Genomic DNA, 18,897 nt, shown 5'->3' on the forward strand with positions numbered 1-18,897 from the left:
TTTTAAGTTTTGTTATGTCTGTTTATTTTTGTTCTGTCTCCTCCTTTTTGTTTGTCTGTTTTTGTCTAGTAAACTGAGAAATAAAGTATTTAAAAAAAAGTTTAAAGTGCTTTATTTGCATTTAACATTGTTTAAATAAATTGGCTGAACTATAGCCTCAACTTGAGCATAATACTGTATGCATATAAAGTGCTGTAAAAACAAAGCCTGGGAACACTTACTGAAAGAGGACAATAATACAATGAAATACTTGTGTGACCCAAATTAAAAGATTAATAAAAAATAAAGTGCAAAGAAGAGTAGGCTCCTGGCTGCCAGGGCAGGTACATAGAAATACTGACATCTAGTTTAAAACACAACCAGATAAATAAGATGTAATATCCCATACTGAATCAATCTCAGGAGATGTTTCAGTCATGAAGAACTGTGACACCTGTGCTTGTGTCCTTTGAGTTCTTATATTTCGGGAATATTTTTGTTCTCCTGAGGCATGCTGTCTGAGTAAGCATAATATGTGAATAGAATAGAAGTACTTAACCCAGCAATGAACTAGAACAGGGATGGTTGTAGGTAGGACAGGAGACGGTATCAAGCTGATCCATGACCTCAATGGTGCACATAACCAATGTGGGGGTAGAACAGTCACTGCAATCTTGGCCTCACCCCGAGACAGACATCCACCAACTTGGCCAACACTACGAGACAACCACTCAGAGAGATAGGGAGATGGGGACAGGGGTTAGAGTTCCCTGTGTTTGTAGTGGGCGGAATTGGAGCAATAAATACATGTAATAACTTAATAAGCATATATATATGCATACATGGTGACGATAGAATCAAAGTATATAAGAAAATTGTGAAATTAAGTAGTAAATAGAACTAAGAACTACTGCAAGCGTTGGTATACAAGATGAGATACAAGACGATGGCTCAGGGCCATTTGCCCCGGGTGTTACAATCACAGCCAGGGCCTCCCTCTCACCTACTACTTCCACGCCCTTATATGGACATCTTCCTGTGGCAGTTTCCACACTCTGCCAGCCAAGTCCTATCTGCACACCTGAGACTCGTCAGGTCATCACCGGTGCTGATATGAGCCCTGTGGTTCCTGCCACTCACCGATATAGGTACGAGGACGTAACCTATACTAGCGCTACCCTGTCTGTTTCTCTGCATCACCCTAACCCTCGTCTCCCTGTGCCCAGGACTGCCTGCCACTCGGTCTACGCTGTCTCCCGAGACACCACCCGCCTGGACGTTCCTGTAGATCACAAAGGAGTGCCCCCTGCTCGCACCAGTTGCACATTCCTGTACATTCAAATAACCCCGTCTGCATGGTACCTGTGGAATAAACAACCTAAAGCGCTCCATTCTCCTCTCCCTGTGATCTGCTCTTGGGCTCAAGTTAACGCTGCTACCCTCACAGAGGGCAGGAGAACCACTCAGAATAGCTTGAGGCAGAGCAGGTAGACTAGAAACATTTCTCCAATCAATGGTACCCATTCAACCTACTAACCCCTACACTACAATAGGAAATAATCATAAGGGAACCATTTACAATGTTTATGTTGTCAAGTTGAAGTTAGAAAAGCTCTATTGCCAGTACAGGGGCGTCCATTTGGTATGGCAAGGTATGGCACTCGTGCATGGCACTTATGCTGATTTAGAATTCGAATGTCAACATTAAGAACGAAGCTTCGAACTATTCGGTACAGCCCTAGCATGTTTTGATATTGTCAATTATCTCACTTTTAGGTGACTTTTGCTGTGACTAACTGAAATATGCCCAAAAAAAGGGAAAATGGACATAGGGACGTTTTTTTATCAAAGGGCAGCAGAGACAAGTGATACAGGGACACAGGTGAGGTCTGGCTTAGTGATTATAACAGTGCAGTTCAGCATTCAGTAACCCATTCTGTTGAACACACACCTCAAAACCGTACCTAAGGAAAATTGGCTCAATTGCAAGAAAAGTAATAGACCGTTATGATATTACATTCTGCATAATTCGTATGCAAAATATTGTGGTTCCCTGCTTTAGTCTGTTGACACATTTCTATACTAAAAATGCTTGTGTAGTCCTGTGTCATATAACTGAATTGTATAGAAACAACTCACCAAAAGTGACTATTGCACAACTGATTTGACAAAGAGGAATCCACCTTCACCCCCCCCCCCCCTCCTCGCCATACCTTGCCTTTTAGTGAAAGGACGCCACTGTGCCAGTATCAGGGTGTGAAGAAAATTCAGAACCAACCTGCGGTTAAGAAAGTATGTGGGTCATGCAGGCGGAATTAAATCAAAAACATTTACTGTAAAAGCATTCTTTTCATTCTTCTCCTACTGTGTCATCATCATAATCCAGTAGCAATAACCAGTCGGACTGGAAACTAGTTTTCAGTCCCACACAGGAGGTGTGGTTTAAAAGGGCATGGCATAACATGAATGTTTTTTTGTCCAAACATTACAAAACTTGCAGGACATGTTTCATAACACATGATGAACTGTGTGTGAGAACTTATTTTACAATCCTAATGATCAATATTTACTTGAAACCCGGTAACCCGCTTGCGGCTATATTTATTATTATATTTCTTTCTGGTAGCACAATTTTTTTTAAGCTTTTTTGTTGGCTAGTTCATTTGTCGAACATTAAAAAACACAAGCCAAAATGTTTGGGCCGACACAGGTCTTCATCAGGACAAACATAGTAGATACAAACACAGGTGGTATAAATGGAGTTGCAGTCCAATATGGACGCCCACATTGATTCAATGATCCATTAAGGTATCAAAGTACCAGTGCATCTCTGCCTCATACAGAGATACACAGAGAAGAAACAATCTTCAAATCAATCATTTTTACTTTGACGAGTCATGTGTGGTCTCCACATTGTGTCCTTCCTTTGAGCCAGGTCATGGTGAGCTCCAAGGTCAGCTCCAAGGCTGGTAGTCGTCGGTGCCACTGGGAGTGGGCCTTGGGATCTGGAGTACTCAACAGAAACAAGATCATTTTGGTTCATGCCCTCACATCCACTGTTCCCTTGGGGTTGGTATGGGGTGGTCGGGCTCTTAGCTTGACCAGTTGTGGCCAAGGCACTGATTAAAAGGCCCTGATCCGACGGGAACCGCTCTGGGCAGCAACTTTCCCCACGACACTTCATGACAACCGTGGCTGCTGTCTGGGCACAGGAAGGGACTGCAATTACATATTGCAGAGGCAGTTGTTGAGTAGACATTAGTTGAATAGTTTAACTGCAGTCAGTGCAACGAGAGATGGAGCGAAAAAGAAAGAGAGAGTTGAGGAAAAAAGATCAGACAGACAAGGAGTTGTTTCAGTTGTTCCTGTTCCAGCTCTCACCTGACCCGCAGCATCAGTGTGGGCTGCCCACGCAGGAGGCTCTCCAGGTGACTTCAGGGGTGAGGAGAGAGTTTGGCTGCTGAGGATAATAATAATAATAATAATAATAATAATAATAATAATAATAATAATAATAATAATAATAATAATAATAATAATAATAATAATAATAATAATAATAATAATAATAATAATAATAATAATAATAATAATAATAACTTTATTTGTATAGCACTTTTCATACAGGGGATTGCAGTTCAAAGTGCTTTACATCAGTAAGAAATAAGACGTAAAATCAGTGTAAAACAAGCAGCAAGAGCAAAGCATAAAGTGGGATACAATTTTGCAGATATATTAATCAAATCATATCAGAACCTCAAGTTCCAAGGATGGTCGTTGTATCAGACTGTGACCATGAGTAAGGAACCTTTTCTTAATCGATTGAATTGAGCTCCAACACGTGCACCAACTGTTACTGGTACCATGAACATTGAGAACTAAAACCCCAGGTATTTTATTTTTTATTTTATTTTATTTCAGTGTTTGATTCAACATGAGGTGTGTGTTTGAATAAATAAAAACCAATAATAATTGCTCGCCGCCATTCCAGTGAGACAGTGTGGACAATACCAGGGCCCTGACGCACCTGAATGGAACAAAGACATAATTCATGTTATTAATTACACCAGTGTTTACCCTGATGTCAAAATGACTGCGGTGAAAAGGGCCCATTACAAACACTTGTGGAATGTCTCTTGTCCAACCACAATGCATATTTGGAACTTAAAAAACAAGCCTTGTGTTCTTTTTAAAACGATTAATCATATTCTTGATGTCCCCCAGCCTGTTTGTCTTGAAGCTTCCACTGAAACATGTGAGCTTTTTATCCAGTTTTTTATTGAAAAAGTTGCCAACAGTAGAGCTAGCACGTCCATCCCTACATGTGACCATTCCACTACTGTCACCTACCTGCCCTGCCACCTTTAGCCAGTTTGAGCCTGTGTACCTTGCTCAGCTAGAGGAAATCATTCATCATCATCATTCAAATCATCATGAAGCCCTCAGGCTCCCCCCTAGACGTCCTTCTCGTCAAAGAGGTCAGCAGGGTCATAGGACCAAATGTCCTAACAATCATGAATAACAGCCTTGCGGGTGATATACCTGTACATTTTAAACATGCTGTGGTGCAACCGCTTATTAAAAAGCCTAGCCTGGACGCCTCTGTCCTCTCTAATTTCAGGCCTATCTCCAAGCTCCCGTTTTTAACCAAAATTTGGGGAAAAATTATACTTGTCCAATTAATGTCTTTCCTTGACACACATGGCATTCTGGAGGTTTTCCAATCCGGTTTTAGAGCACTGCACAGTACCGAGACTGCACTTTTAAGAGTTTTTAATGATATCCTTCTGGCCACTGACTCTGGTGACTCCCTTATCCTCGTACTTTTAGATCTCACTGCTGCCTTCGACACAGTGGATCACAATATTCTGCTCTCCCGTCTGGAGCACTGGGTTGGCATCAAAGTGCTTTACATCAGTAAGAAATAAGACGTAAAATCAGTGTAAAACAAGCAGCAAGAGCAAAGCATAAAGTGGGATACAATTTTGCAGATATATTAATCAAATCATATCAGAACCTCAAGTTCCAAGGATGGTCGTTGTATCAGACTGTGACCATGAGTAAGGAACCTTTTCTTAATCGATTGAATTGAGCTCCAACACGTGCACCAACTGTTACTGGTACCATGAACATTGAGAACTAAAACCCCAGGTATTTTATTTTTTATTTTATTTTATTTCAGTGTTTGATTCAACATGAGGTGTGTGTTTGAATAAATAAATATACATAGTGTTGAAAATGTACGTGACTATACGTGATCTGTCCATTTTTTATTCTCTGGGAATTTAGGTGAAGCCTGTCATCAGTAGAACTGTAATTAATTTGTTCTGTTATTTCTCTGATTAACATTATTCAGAGTGGGGGCAAATATTTTTTATTGCATGGGAGATTGTGTTCATTATACATTACAGCTTCATATTTGCATCCCAGTAGCTACCTTAGTGACCATAGTGAGAACCTATAGAGAACAAACCTATAGACCTGTTCGCTGTATACAAAGAGCAAATCAGCAATACCAACTGAGTCACGTGACTATGTTGCCCCATACCTGCGTGAGCTGCTGCGGTAAAAAAAAGATTTTTTTAGACTGCACTTCTAACTGAAAAATGTCAGGATAGAATCAAAATATTAGGTAAAGAGAGATAGAGCGATGCCCCGTATTCCATTGCAGTTTGCACGGCCTCCTCAGCGCGCCTCTCCACGGATATTTTATGCATAGCGTGGGTGATGATGATGATGATGATGATGATGATAGAAACCGCTGTGGCGCATACAGTTGAATGCTGGTATTACACTCACTGAGGGACACGAAGAAGTCAAGTCCGATGGGATTTGGGAATCTCAAATACAAATCGGGATTGGAATAAAAAATGCATTTATATTAAACAATACAGAATATACAGCACTTCTTGGGGTCTGTAGGATAAGCACTTATTCCCTCCCCCCTGAACATTTATGGAGATGTATGGGCCTTTTAAGTCAGTGATAAAAGTGTCTTTCAAGGATAAGTGAGCGCCTGCACTGATTATTATTATAGTTGAATATTCAATATTTGATCACCAAAACCCCCCAAAAAGCATAAAAAGGGGGTCCCCGCCCCGCCCAAAAAGGGCCCCCAAAAATCGTACATACACAGGTATAGTGCCCTTTTCAGCCTTTGAGCACCTGCCCCTCTAAAGTCCTGTGCACGTCCCTGCCCTCCAGCGTCGGTAACCCACTTCCTCATGTTTCTCTCCGTTCACCAGCACTGCCCAGTCGAGGCGCCTCTATCCCGACCAATGGCGTGGACCCGTGCCTTTCAGGGGCGGATTTAGGATTGTAGGAGATCCGGGGCTTAGCCCAGATGGGCCCCCCCTTTTTTTATTTTTTTTTATTTTTAATATTTAAAAAAAAATCTTTTTTTTTTTTTTGTATTTTTTTTTTTTAGTTTTTGGGCAGGCAATGGGTGGTTTGGAGGGGGTCCGGCACAACCCCCTCCACGACAGATTTTCTTTTGAATTTAATGAACCTGTACGTGCAATTTCCTGCAATATAGAGCCTTCAATCTTGACCAATAAAGCTGCTCTTTTCACTATAAAACTCAGTTAACCATAACGTAGTTATGGTTAGTTTTATATATTGGGGGGGTATATCATATTTTTCATATAATCAAAAAGTGGTGGAGCAAGATCATACCTTTGCTCCCCCAAGTTCAATAGTGGGAGAGCAGAGATGCTCCGAATGCTCTTATGGCCAGGCGTCTATGATTCACTGATACAAAGTAAAATAGTGCAGTGCAATAAAATAGTTAGTCAAATAGAATAAAATAATGCAATAGTGCATTGCAATAAAATAGTTATCATCGTATTTTTTCGGGAGGCCGGTAAGGAGTGCATTACAGTAGTCGAGTTGGCTTGAGATAAAGGCATGGATCTGGTTTTCAGCGTCCTTTTGATTTATAAATGGCCGTACTTTAGCTATGTTTCTAAGGTGGAAGAATTAAGTTTTTGTCAACTTGTTGATTGTGATTTAAAGCTTAGGTCTGAGTCTACCATAACACCAAGACTTAACTCACTCAAATACAGTTAGCAGCTGGATAGACCACAGATGGAAATTAGCTTCTGCTAAATCTGGTGCAAACATATTTTCATGTAACAATGATGAATTGTAAAAAAAAAAAAAAAAAAAAAAAAAAAAAATAGATTCGGGGCTTTTCAGAATACATCCGGGGCTTGAGCCCAGGTAGCCACCCCCTAGCTCCGCCCCTGGTGCCTTTCCTTATTCCCATTCATAAAAACACGCCGCACACACAGCCCCCGCAGTAGCAGCGTCTCTACAAATAGTAGCTCCAGTTCTGCAGACCCCTCTCTGATTGGTTGAGCTCCATTTCTGCAGACCTCTCTCTGATTGGCCGAGCGCGCGCATGCGCATGAGCCGCGACAAGCTCCTCTAGCCAGGAGTCGAAACTCCGTTAAGCTCCAGAGAGAGAGGCTGAAAACCCACAGTTGTTGCCCGACGGATGGGAGCCGAATCTCGGATCCGAGTTTTTTGATGAATAGCCCCAAAACATGGAGGTCGCGAACGCAATTTATACGCATGGAAGTATTGATTACGCCATAACGAATCATTAAAAAAATATACCGTTAACTGGAATATGTTGTGTGTGCCTTTACACATATGTTGGATAGGATTATGTACTTGGTTTGTCATTAAAAACCAATAATAATTGCTCGCCGCCATTCCAGTGAGACAGTGTGGACAATACCAGGGCCCTGACGCACCTGAATGGAACAAAGACATAATTCATGTTATTAATTACACCAGTGTTTACCCTGATGTCAAAATGACTGCGGTGAAAAGGGCCCATTACAAACACTTGTGGAATGTCTCTTGTCCAACCACAATGCATATTTGGAACTTAAAAAACAAGCCTTGTGTTCTTTTTAAAACGATTAATCATATTCTTGATGTCCCCCAGCCTGTTTGTCTTGAAGCTTCCACTGAAACATGTGAGCTTTTTATCCAGTTTTTTATTGAAAAAGTTGCCAACAGTAGAGCTAGCACGTCCATCCCTACATGTGACCATTCCACTACTGTCACCTGCCCTGCCACCTTTAGCCAGTTTGAGCCTGTGTCCCTTGCTCAGCTAGAGGAAATCATTCATCATCATCATTCAAATCATCATGAAGCCCTCAGGCTCCCCCCTAGACGTCCTTCTCGTCAAAGAGGTCAGCAGGGTCATAGGACCAAATGTCCTAACAATCATGAATAACAGCCTTGCGGGTGATATACCTGTACATTTTAAACATGCTGTGGTGCAACCGCTTATTAAAAAGCCTAGCCTGGACGCCTCTGTCCTCTCTAATTTCAGGCCTATCTCCAAGCTCCCGTTTTTAACCAAAATTTGGGGAAAAATTATACTTGTCCAATTAATGTCTTTCCTTGACACACATGGCATTCTGGAGGTTTTCCAATCCGGTTTTAGAGCACTGCACAGTACCGAGACTGCACTTTTAAGAGTTTTTAATGATATCCTTCTGGCCACTGACTCTGGTGACTCCCTTATCCTCGTACTTTTAGATCTCACTGCTGCCTTCGACACAGTGGATCACAATATTCTGCTCTCCCGTCTGGAGCACTGGGTTGGCATTAAAGGCCAAGCCCTGGAGTTTTTTAGATCTCATTTGTCTGAGAGAAGCTTTTGTGTTAGCCTGGGCGACGCTGTATCCTCCACAGCACCTCTCCCCTGCGGGGTTCCCCAGGGCTCAATTCTCGGGCCAATTTTATTCATGTTGTATCTGCTCCCCTTGGGGCCTATACTTCGAAAGCATGGCGTCTCCTTTCACTGCTACGCAGATGACAGCCAGATTTACATGCCATTAAAAAGAAACACTAGCAACCCTGTAAAACCACTATTAGCATGCCTTGACGATGTTAAGGCATGGCTGGCATCAAACTGTCTCTGTCTCAATGACAGTAAAACAGAGGTCATGGTGTTTGGTCCCAGCAATGGTCATGTGTCTCCTCCTGGTGATTTGGGCCCTCTTGGACTTTTTGTGAAGCCAACAGTCACCAACCTAGGTGTAAAATTAGATTGTGACCTAAAGTTGGACAAACAGATCAATGCTGTGGTGGGAAAGAGTTTTTTCCAACTTAGGAGGCTGTCCAAGGTCAAACCTTTTTTATCCCGTTCCGTTTTTGAAACGGTTATCCATGCTTTTATGACCTCTCGCCTTGATTACTGTAATGCCCTGTACGTGGGCGTCAGTCAGGCCTCCCTCTCTCGTTTGCAGTTGGTGCAGAACGCCGCTGCCCGTCTGCTGACGGGAACACGAAAGCGGGAGCACATTTCCCCTGTGCTGGCTGCCCTCCACTGGCTTCCTGTGCATTTTAGGATTGATTTTAAGGTTTTACTGTTTGCTTTTAAATGTTTGAACGGCTTGGCACCGGGTTACCTCTCAGACCTGCTGGAACCCTATGTTCCTCTAAGGTCCCTCAGGTCCTCTGACCAGCTCCTCTTGGCCGTTCCAAACTCCAGGCTGAAGCTTAGGGGGGACCGTGCTTTCGCTGTGGCAGCCCCAAAGCTCTGGAATGAGCTGCCACTGCATGTTAGGCAGGCCCCCACTCTGCAGGTGTTCAAATCACGCCTCAAAACATCTATTTGCTCTGGCTTTTGTTTTTTAAACCGTCTTTGAGAGACTGGCCTTTTTTATGTGACACATTGTACTGCACATTGTACTGTTTTATTGTGTGCTTTTATTCAATTGTTTTATGTTTTATTTTATGTTTGTTGCTTTGTGTAGCCTGCTCCTTCAGGTCCCCAGTACCCGGCTCTGCACCCTGGGGGACCCTCAGATCTGCAGGTAGCCTGCTCCTTCAGGTCCCCAGTACCCGGCTCTGCACCCTGGGGGACCCTCAGATCTGCAGGTAGCCTGCTCCTTCAGGTCCCCAGTACCCGGCTCTGCACCCTGGGGGACCCTCAGATCTGCAGGTAGCCTGCTCCTTCAGGTCCCCAGTACCCGGCTCTGCACCCTGGGTGACCCAGCCTTCTGCACGGCTGCACCACGCCTGTGGAACAGCCTCCCCATCCAGCTGAGGCACCACAGAGCCTGGACTCTTTTAAAACAGGCCTGAAAACCCATCTGTTTAAAAAGGCCTTTGACTGTTAGCTTTTCCTTTTTCTTTTCTTGTGCTGTTGTTTTTAATTTTCTGTTTATACTATGTTTTTAAAATTATGGTCTATTTTTATCTTGTTTTTATTCTGTATTTTATTTGTTTTACTAATAACTATTTTATTTTTCAACTATGTTTTAACCCTGTAGCACTTTGGGATCCCAGCGAACAAAAAGTGCAATACAAATTCAATGTATTATTATTATTATTATTATTATTATTATTATTATTATTATTATTATTATTATTATTATTATTATTATTATTATTATTATTATTATTATTATTATTATTATTATTATTATTATTATTATTATTATTATTATTATTATTATTATTATTATTATTATTATTATTATTATTATTATTATTATTATTATTATTATTATTATTATTATTATTATTATTATTATTATTATTATTATTATTATTATTATTATTATTATTATTATTATTATTATTATTATTATTATTATTATTATTATTATTATTATTATTATTATTATTATTATTATTATTATTATTATTATTATTATTCACACAGCAGCCATTTGGCTGTTGTACCATGCTCAGGTTGGGATTCCTTCCTTAAATGTTTTCTTTCATGAGTGGGAACTGGTGGAGAGGAATCCCAACCTGATCACGACATAAGAACAAAATGGCCACTGTGTGAATATAGTCAATTTCCAGGAAACATTTGAATGAAGTTGTACATGATTTGATATCTTTACTTTTGTCTTGCCTTGTTGTCTTATTGTTATGATTTTACATGTATGATTATATATATATATTAATTGTTTTGCTTATTTCTGTATGTAACTCAACGTGACTGTAAATGAGGGAAACCTCAGTTGCCTTTTGAGTTTAAATAAAGGTTTGAAATGAAAGTAATATATGTTTGACCACGTGTCTCAGCGTGTTGCTCTGTGAAGCCCCACCTGTTACACTGGTAGCTGTTCACCTTGTTGTGACCTGACTGGAGTTCAGACTTCATAGTTTATCCACTTTTCATCTTGGCTGCATTTTGGTCAATAATTAAACCAGCACAGATTAGAGAGAGAGGCATATAGCCGATAGTTAAGAGGAGTCGAAAAACTACCCTTGAAATCTTTATTAGGATTCAAGTGAAATGTATAGAAATGTCAGTCATCAATCATCCGCAAAAAGGTCTAGGAAATACCATAACACTGTGCAAATCTGATCAGATGAAAACAAAATTAAATGCATTAATTCAATCATTACCAGGTGCGTAGCGTGAGTCACTTCTTTCCGTTGTGACACCTGCTCCACAGGTCGCATTTGAACATCTCCAATCTGCACAAAGAAAGTTCAATTAAGTTAAATGGTTAACATTAATATTCAGGTAAAACAGCAAGTGTTAAAACAAACCTAGTCTGGCCCACATGTTACTAACGGCAGCAGAACTCCAGAACTACTAGGAATGTCTGACCAATGAGTGTCCGACTCTTACCACCTAAACTGACCAATGCGTGTCCGACTCCCACCTAAACTGACCAATGCGTGTCCGACTCTTACCACCTAAACTGACCAATGAGTGTCCGACTCTTACCACCTAAACTGACCAATGAGTGTCCGACTCTTACCACCTAAACTGACCAATGAGTGTCCGACTCCCACCTAAACTGACCAATGAGTGTCCGACTCTTACCACCTAAACTGACCAATGCGTGTCCGACTCCCACCTAAACTGACCAATGAGTGTCCGACTCCCACCTAAACTGACCAATGAGTGTCCGACTCCCACCTAAACTGACCAATGAGTGTCCGACTCCCACCTAAACTGACCAATGAGTGTCCGACTCCCACCTAAACTGACCAATGAGTGTCCGACTCTTACCACCTAAACTGACCAATGAGTGTCCGACTCCCACCTAAACTGACCAATGAGTGTCCGACTCCCACCTAAACTGACCAATGAGTGTCCGACTCTTACCACCTAAACTGACCAATGAGTGTCCGACTCTTACCACCTAAACTGACCAATGAGTGTCCGACTCCCACCTAAACTGACCAATGAGTGTCCGACTCCCACCTAAACTGACCAATGAGTGTCCGACTCTTACCACCTAAACTGACCAATGAGTGTCCGACTCTTACCACCTAAACTGACCAATGAGTGTCCGACTCTTACCACCTAAACTGACCAATGAGTGTCCGACTCTTACCACCTAAACTGACCAATGAGTGTCCGACTCTTACCACCTAAACTGCACAGACTACAAAGCATAACGAGTTATGTATATCACGCTAGTTAGGGCACCTCATGTATACTGCACCTGTGTATACTGTATACTGTACTTACTCACAGTATATATTTAGACTCCAGTGTTTATTGTCACCATATTGTGATGTATAATATAACTGAGGGGGGGGGGGCATACAGACCCTCACCTGTCTGCACCTCTGATCACACCGCCCACTTGCTCTGATGTGTATATTCAGAGTTAACTATATTGTTTACACTGCTGCCTATTTTAACTTTTCTATACTGTACTATAATTGTATTGCCTGTATTTGTGTCTTCTACTATTACCTGTACCCCCCCCCCCCCCCCCCCCCCCCTCCCCCACGCTGCTATGACGCCTGCAGTTCCCCAAGGGGATCAATAAAGGAATATCTTATCTTATGTTACGTCATGTTAACTCTTTACAGAAGGCAAGGCGGCTGCTTACATGCACATGTGGCTGGGAACTCAACACACGTGTGACGCCGCTTGCGATGTCTTCTGCTTGCAAACACTGCAAAAGAAGACGGGGGATGGGTTTTTCCTTTTTCTGGTTGGCGTCTAGAATTGACTACATTCCCGTGTAGACCACAGCAGAAGCATTACATAGGTTACCTTTATTGTAGTATATACATGGGCAGCTTTCTCCAGGTTCTGTCTGTACATCCGAGAGGCAAATTCTGTTTCCACCATACCCGGAGATGCACACTGCAACAGGAGTGGAACAAAATACAGCCACGCTTACAATGTGCACACACTTCATTGTCATTGTCTTCAGTGTACTTGTGTTAACAGGTAGCCTAACACTGCCACGACAGTGCCATTTTACAAATCCATTTAAGAAGTGATTCAACGGCATGGTGGTGTAGTGGTTAACACTGTCGCCTCACAGCAAGAAGGTCGTGGGTTCGATTCCCGCTTGGGGACCAGGTTGCCAGGTACCCAGGTGGGGTATCTCCCGGGCCTTTCTGTGTGGGGTTTCCCCTCCACGAAGACAGGACAGGAGCACTTGGATTGGTGGCCGGGGTGCAGTCCCACACCGCAACCCATGTCTGCTCCCGGCTGCACTTGGGGGGGAAGGACGACGGGATGGGTCAAGGGTCAGCGCAGAGAGGCCTTGTGTGTTGTGTGTGTTCCTGTGTGTCTCCCATGTTGTGTGTTGTGTGTTGTGTGTGTGTTCCTGTGTGTCTCCCATGTTGTGTGTTGTGTGTGTGTTCCTGTGTGTCTCCCATGTTGCATGTTGTGTGTTTGTATTCTTGTTTGCTAATAACGACTTCTTCCTTCTCTTATGCTTCGATTGGACAACATTGGGGACGATAAGTCTTTATTATTCGATAAAAAAGATTATAAACAAAGACGGGGAATTAATAACAGCTCTTACCGTGACTCTAATTGGGTCTCAGCCTCACGTAGCTCTTGGCTCAGGCCCTCCGTCAGGGCCGTCACGTAGCTCTTGGCTCAGGCCCTCCGTCAGGGCCGTCACGTAGCTCTTGGCTCAGGCCCTCCGTCAGGGCCGTCACGTAGCTCTTGGCTCAGGCCCTCCGTCAGGGCCGTCACGTAGCTCTTGGCTCAGGCCCTCCGTCAGGGCCGTCACGTAGCTCTTGGCTCAGGCCCTCCGTCAGGGCCGTCACGTAGCTCTTGGCTCAGGCCCTCCGTCAGGGCCGTCACGTAGCTCTTGGCTCAGGCCCTCCATCAGGGCCGTCACGTAGCTCTTGGCCCAAGGCCTCCGTCACGGCCGTCACGGCGCATTTGGTGGCACTGTAGAAATGCACATCGGCACTGGTAACTACGCGATGTCCGCTCGTGCTACAACAGAGAGAGAGAGAGATTACGACAGACAGACAGACAGACAGCTGTATTATTGTCAAATAACCGTCTACCGTCTATCCTTGACACCTAGGATAATAAGCATGAAGATAATTATAAGAATAAAACATATTTTAAAATATTGGTCGTATATAAAATGGTATGTTGGCACTCCCGCTGCAGTAACGATAAACACATGCTTGAGAAACGACATAGTTCTAAGGTTATAATTATATGGTTATAGTTACTCTTTACACTTACTGTGTGGCAACGGTGTAACAGTCACTTTATAGTGACATCCACAGATATGATCAGCTCTAACTAAATTATGAATTGTGCCATGAATTTAAATATTTTTAAATAAATCCTGTGAAAATGTTGTGCAAGCGACACACTTAAAAATGTCCTTGTTATTTAAAAGAAGTCCTCCACACTTAGACCCATGGTGTCCTGCCAGCCGCTGGTGTTGCCGCTCAACAGTGGCTCTGGGTGAGCCAGGCCAGCGGTGTCGATGCAGACGGCCACACCCTGGTGCTGGGCCTTGATGGCAGAGAACATGGACAGGACCTCCTCTTCATTGGAGAGGTCAGAGGTCACATTTAAAGGGACCCAGGGTGCCGCTGTGTCTTGGACACTCTGCTGCCAGTTTCAAGTTGTATTCGTCACAAATACGGTACATTAGAGTGAAATGCTTTGGTTCTGTGTGACCCTCCTGAGACTGTGCTTCACAAAACAGCAAAAGACCAAACAATAATACAACATATATAATATATACAAAACTAAAATGTACTAAATGCTAAAGTTAGGTAGGAGAGGTATTCCCAAATGTATTCAGAATAAAGTAAGTTTTAAGGCAGGACGTGGATGCAGCCAAGTGCCTTAAAACCTACACCTACAAGTTGATTATTTCCGTTTATGCCATGGTCATTTGCCAACAATATAAAATAAAAGCATTTGTAAATCTTTGGTGAAGGTTTTGCACTTGCCATTGTGCATTTTCCTTCCTGGTTGTTAGTTTATCAAGCTGTGTTTCGCCGTAGTTGAAAACAAGGACAGCTGTGCTCTTGAATGTAGCTATGGTTGCAGGTTGGGTAGCAGATGAATTTAGATGAAACTTGAGCCAAACTATGTGCATTAAACGGTTTTAATGCACACCTGCCGGCCATTCAGAAAAGAGTATTCACCCAGACCATGTTTTTTTCCTTTTCCCTTCCATCAAGAGGTTAATTGACGTACTGTATCCATCTTCTTGATCCTCCAATCACAACTGTTGCTCTCCTCGGACAAACTAATGGAATGAAGAAGAGGGGAATGAAGATAAATATGGACAAGACGAAGGTGATGATAACAGGGAGTGAAGGAGAGAGGATTCAGTCAGGAAGATACCCAGGTGGAGTCTGTGGAAGAGGAGTGGGAGTCAACTCTGTGTGCTGTAGAGAATGTGACAAATGGTGTCACCAAAGATGTTCAGGTTTGGAAAATCTGAGGGGAGTGATGGATTTGAGATGCCCCACGTGTGAGAGGGAAGAGGAGGAGGTGGTTGGAGATGGTGGTCTGGTGGTGGGAGGGGAGGTGCTGGAGGAGGTGAAGCAGTTCTGCTATCTGGGAGATGTGATGGACTGTGAGGCGGGAGTGGAACGGGCGGCATTTTCCACACGAGTCGAGGACGCGCATTGCAACGAGCTTTTTCGTGTGACATCACATAAAGACGGAGGTTCAAACTATTTGTTTAAAGGCCAGTTTCTGAATACAGGAGAAAAATGAAGAAAAGGAAGAAAAACATTTTAAATACATTTGAAACACATTCATACATTATAAACATCCATTGTTTGAAAGAGGTGACTCTTGGTTAAATTCCCATTGTTGGATAATTGTAGCAGAAAAGGTTTTATATCATTATTCGGATTTCTGACCTCTCAGCAGACACCATGGCTGCTGTATGCATGTTCTCCTATGATTCGGTACAAGGCCCCCCCTCCCCTACCTGGCGCTGTATGCATGTTCTCCTATGAGTCGGTACAAGGCCCCCCCCTCCCCTACCTGGTGCTGTATGCATGTTCTCCTATGAGTCGGTACAAGGCCCCCCCCTCCCCTACCTGGCGCTGTATGCATGTTCTCCTATGAGTCGGTACAAGGCCCCCCCCTCCCCTACCTGGCGCTGTATGCATGTTCTCCTATGAGTCGGTACAAGGCCCCCCCCCTCCCCTACCTGGCTGCTGTATGCATGTTCTCCTATGAGTCGGTACAAGGCCCCCCCCCTCCCCTACCTGGCGCTGTATGCATGTTCTCCTATGAGTCGGTACAAGGCCCCCCCCCTCCCCTACCTGGTGCTGTATGCATGTTCTCCTATGAGTCGGTACAAGGCCCCCCCCCCTCCCCTACCTGGCTGCTGTACGCATGTTCTCCTATGAGTCGGTACAAGGCCCCCCCCCCCTCCCCTACCTGGCTGCTGTATGCATGTTCTCCTATGAGTCGGTACAAGGCCCCCCCCCCTCCCCTACCTGGCTGCTGTATGCATGTTCTCCTATGAGTCGGTACAAGGCCCCCCCCCTCCCCTACCTGGCGCTGTATGCATGTTCTCCTATGAGTCGGTACAAGGCCCCCCCCCTCCCCTACCTGGTGCTGTATGCATGTTCTCCTATGAGTCGGTACAAGGCCCCCCCCCCTCCCCTACCTGGCTGCTGTACGCATGTTCTCCTATGAGTCGGTACAAGGCCCCCCCCCCCTCCCCTACCTGGCTGCTGTATGCATGTTCTCCTATGAGTCGGTACAAGGCCCCCCCCTCCCCTAGGTGGTGCTGTATGCATGTTCTCCTATGAGTCGGTACAAGGCCCCCCCCTCCCCTAGGTGGTGCTGTATGCATGTTCTCCTATGAGTCGGTACAAGGCCCCCCCCTCCCCTACCTGGCTGCTGTATGCATGTTCTCCTATGAGTCGGTACAAGGCCCCCCCTCCCCCTCCTGGCTGCTGTATGCATGTTCTCCTATGAGTTGGTACAAGGCCCCCCCCCTCCCCTACCTGGTGCTGTATGCATGTTCTACTATGCGTCGGTACAAGGCCCCCCCCCCCCCCTACCTGGTGCTGTATGCATGTTCTCCTATGAGTCGGTACAAGGCGCCCCCTCCTGGCTGCTGTATGCATGTTCTCCTATGAGTCGGTACAAGGCCCCCCCCCCCCTCCCCTACCTGCTGCTGTATGCATGTTCTCCTATGAGTCGGTACAAGGCCCCCCCCCCCCTCCCCTACCTGGTGCTGTATGCATGTTCTCCTATGAGTCGGTACAAGGCCCCCCCCCCTCCCCTACCTGACGCTGTATGCATGTTCTCCTATGAGTCGGTACAAGGCCCCCCCCCCTCCCCTACCTGGTGCTGTATGCATGTTCTCCTATGAGTCGGTACAAGGCCCCCCCCCCTCTCCTACCTGGTGCTGTATGCATGTTCTCCTATGAGTCGGTACAAGGCCCCCCCCCCCCTCCCCTACCTGGTGCTGTATGCATGTTCTCCTATGAGTCGGTACAAGGCCCCCCCCTCCCCTACCTGGTGCTGTATGCATGTTCTCCTATGAGTCGGTACAAGGCCCCCCCTCCCCTACCTGGTGCTGTATGCATGTTCTCCTATGAGTCGGTACAAGGCCCCCCCTCCCCTACCTGCTGCTGTATGCATGTTCTCCTATGAGTCGGTACAAGGCCCCCCCCCCCCCCCTCCCCTACCTGGTGCTGTATGCATGTTCTCCTATGAGTCGGTACAAGGCCCCCCCCCTCCCCTACCTGGTGCTGTATGCATGTTCTCCTATGAGTCGGTACAAGGCCCCCCCCCTCCCCTACCTGGCTGCTGTATGCATGTTCTCCCATGAGTCGGTACAAGGCCCCCCCCTCCCCTAGGTGGCGCTGTATGCATGTTCTCCTATGAGTCGGTACAAGGCCCCCCCCCCCCTCCCCTACCTGGCGCTGTATGCATGTTCTCCTATGAGTCGGTACAAGGCCCCCCCCTCCCCTACCTGGTGCTGTATGCATGTTCTCCTATGAGTCGGTACAAGGCCCCCCCCCTCCCCTACCTGGTGCTGTATGCATGTTCTCCTATGAGTAGGTACAAGGCCCCCCCCCTCCCCTACCTGGTGCTGTATGCATGTTCTCCTATGAGTCGGTACAAGGCCCCCCCCCTCCCCTACCTGGTGCTGTATGCATGTTCTCCTATGAGTCGGTACAAGGCCCCCCCCCTCCCCTACCTGGTGCTGTATGCATGTTCTCCTATGAGTCGGTACAAGGCCCCCCCCCTCCCCTACCTGGCGCTGTATGCATGTTCTCCTATGAGTCGGTACAAGGCCCCCCCCTCCCCTAGGTGGCGCTGTATGCATGTTCTCCTATGAGTCGGTACAAGGCCCCCCCCCCCCCCCCCCCTACCTGGTGCTGTATGCATGTTCTCCTATGAGTCGGTACAAGGCCCCCCCCCCCCTCCCCTACCTGGCTGCTGTATGCATGTTCTCCTATGAGTCGGTACAAGGCCCCCCCCCCCCCCCCCCTACCTGGTGCTGTATGCATGTTCTCCTATGAGTCGGTACAAGGCCCCCCCCTCCCCTACCTGGTGCTGTATGCATGTTCTCCTATGAGTCGGTACAAGGCCCCCCCCCCTCCCCTACCTGGCGCTGTATGCATGTTCTCCTATGAGTTGGTACAAGGCCCCCCCCCCCCCCTACCTGGCTGCTGTATGCATGTTCTCCT

The 18,897-nt window shown here is 45.3% G+C and overlaps 1 long non-coding RNA gene across 1 annotated transcript; it reads right to left on the reverse strand.

Annotated features, from left to right (window-relative positions):
• Positions 1–2,540: 2,540 nt before the first annotated feature.
• Positions 2,541–13,883, reverse strand: LOC311236559. Its single transcript, XR_014620222.1, has 5 exons — positions 13,758–13,883; positions 12,992–13,084; positions 12,825–12,890; positions 11,374–11,445; positions 2,541–3,439 (listed from the first exon to the last, which is right to left on the reverse strand). It is a non-coding gene; the product is annotated as an uncharacterized lncRNA (long non-coding RNA).
• Between the last annotated feature and the right edge of the window lie 5,014 nt (positions 13,884–18,897).

This window comes from Notolepis coatsorum (genome assembly GCF_963971535.1).
Source record: "Notolepis coatsorum genome assembly, chromosome: 1".
Taxonomy (NCBI): Eukaryota; Metazoa; Chordata; class Actinopteri; order Aulopiformes; family Paralepididae; genus Notolepis; species Notolepis coatsorum.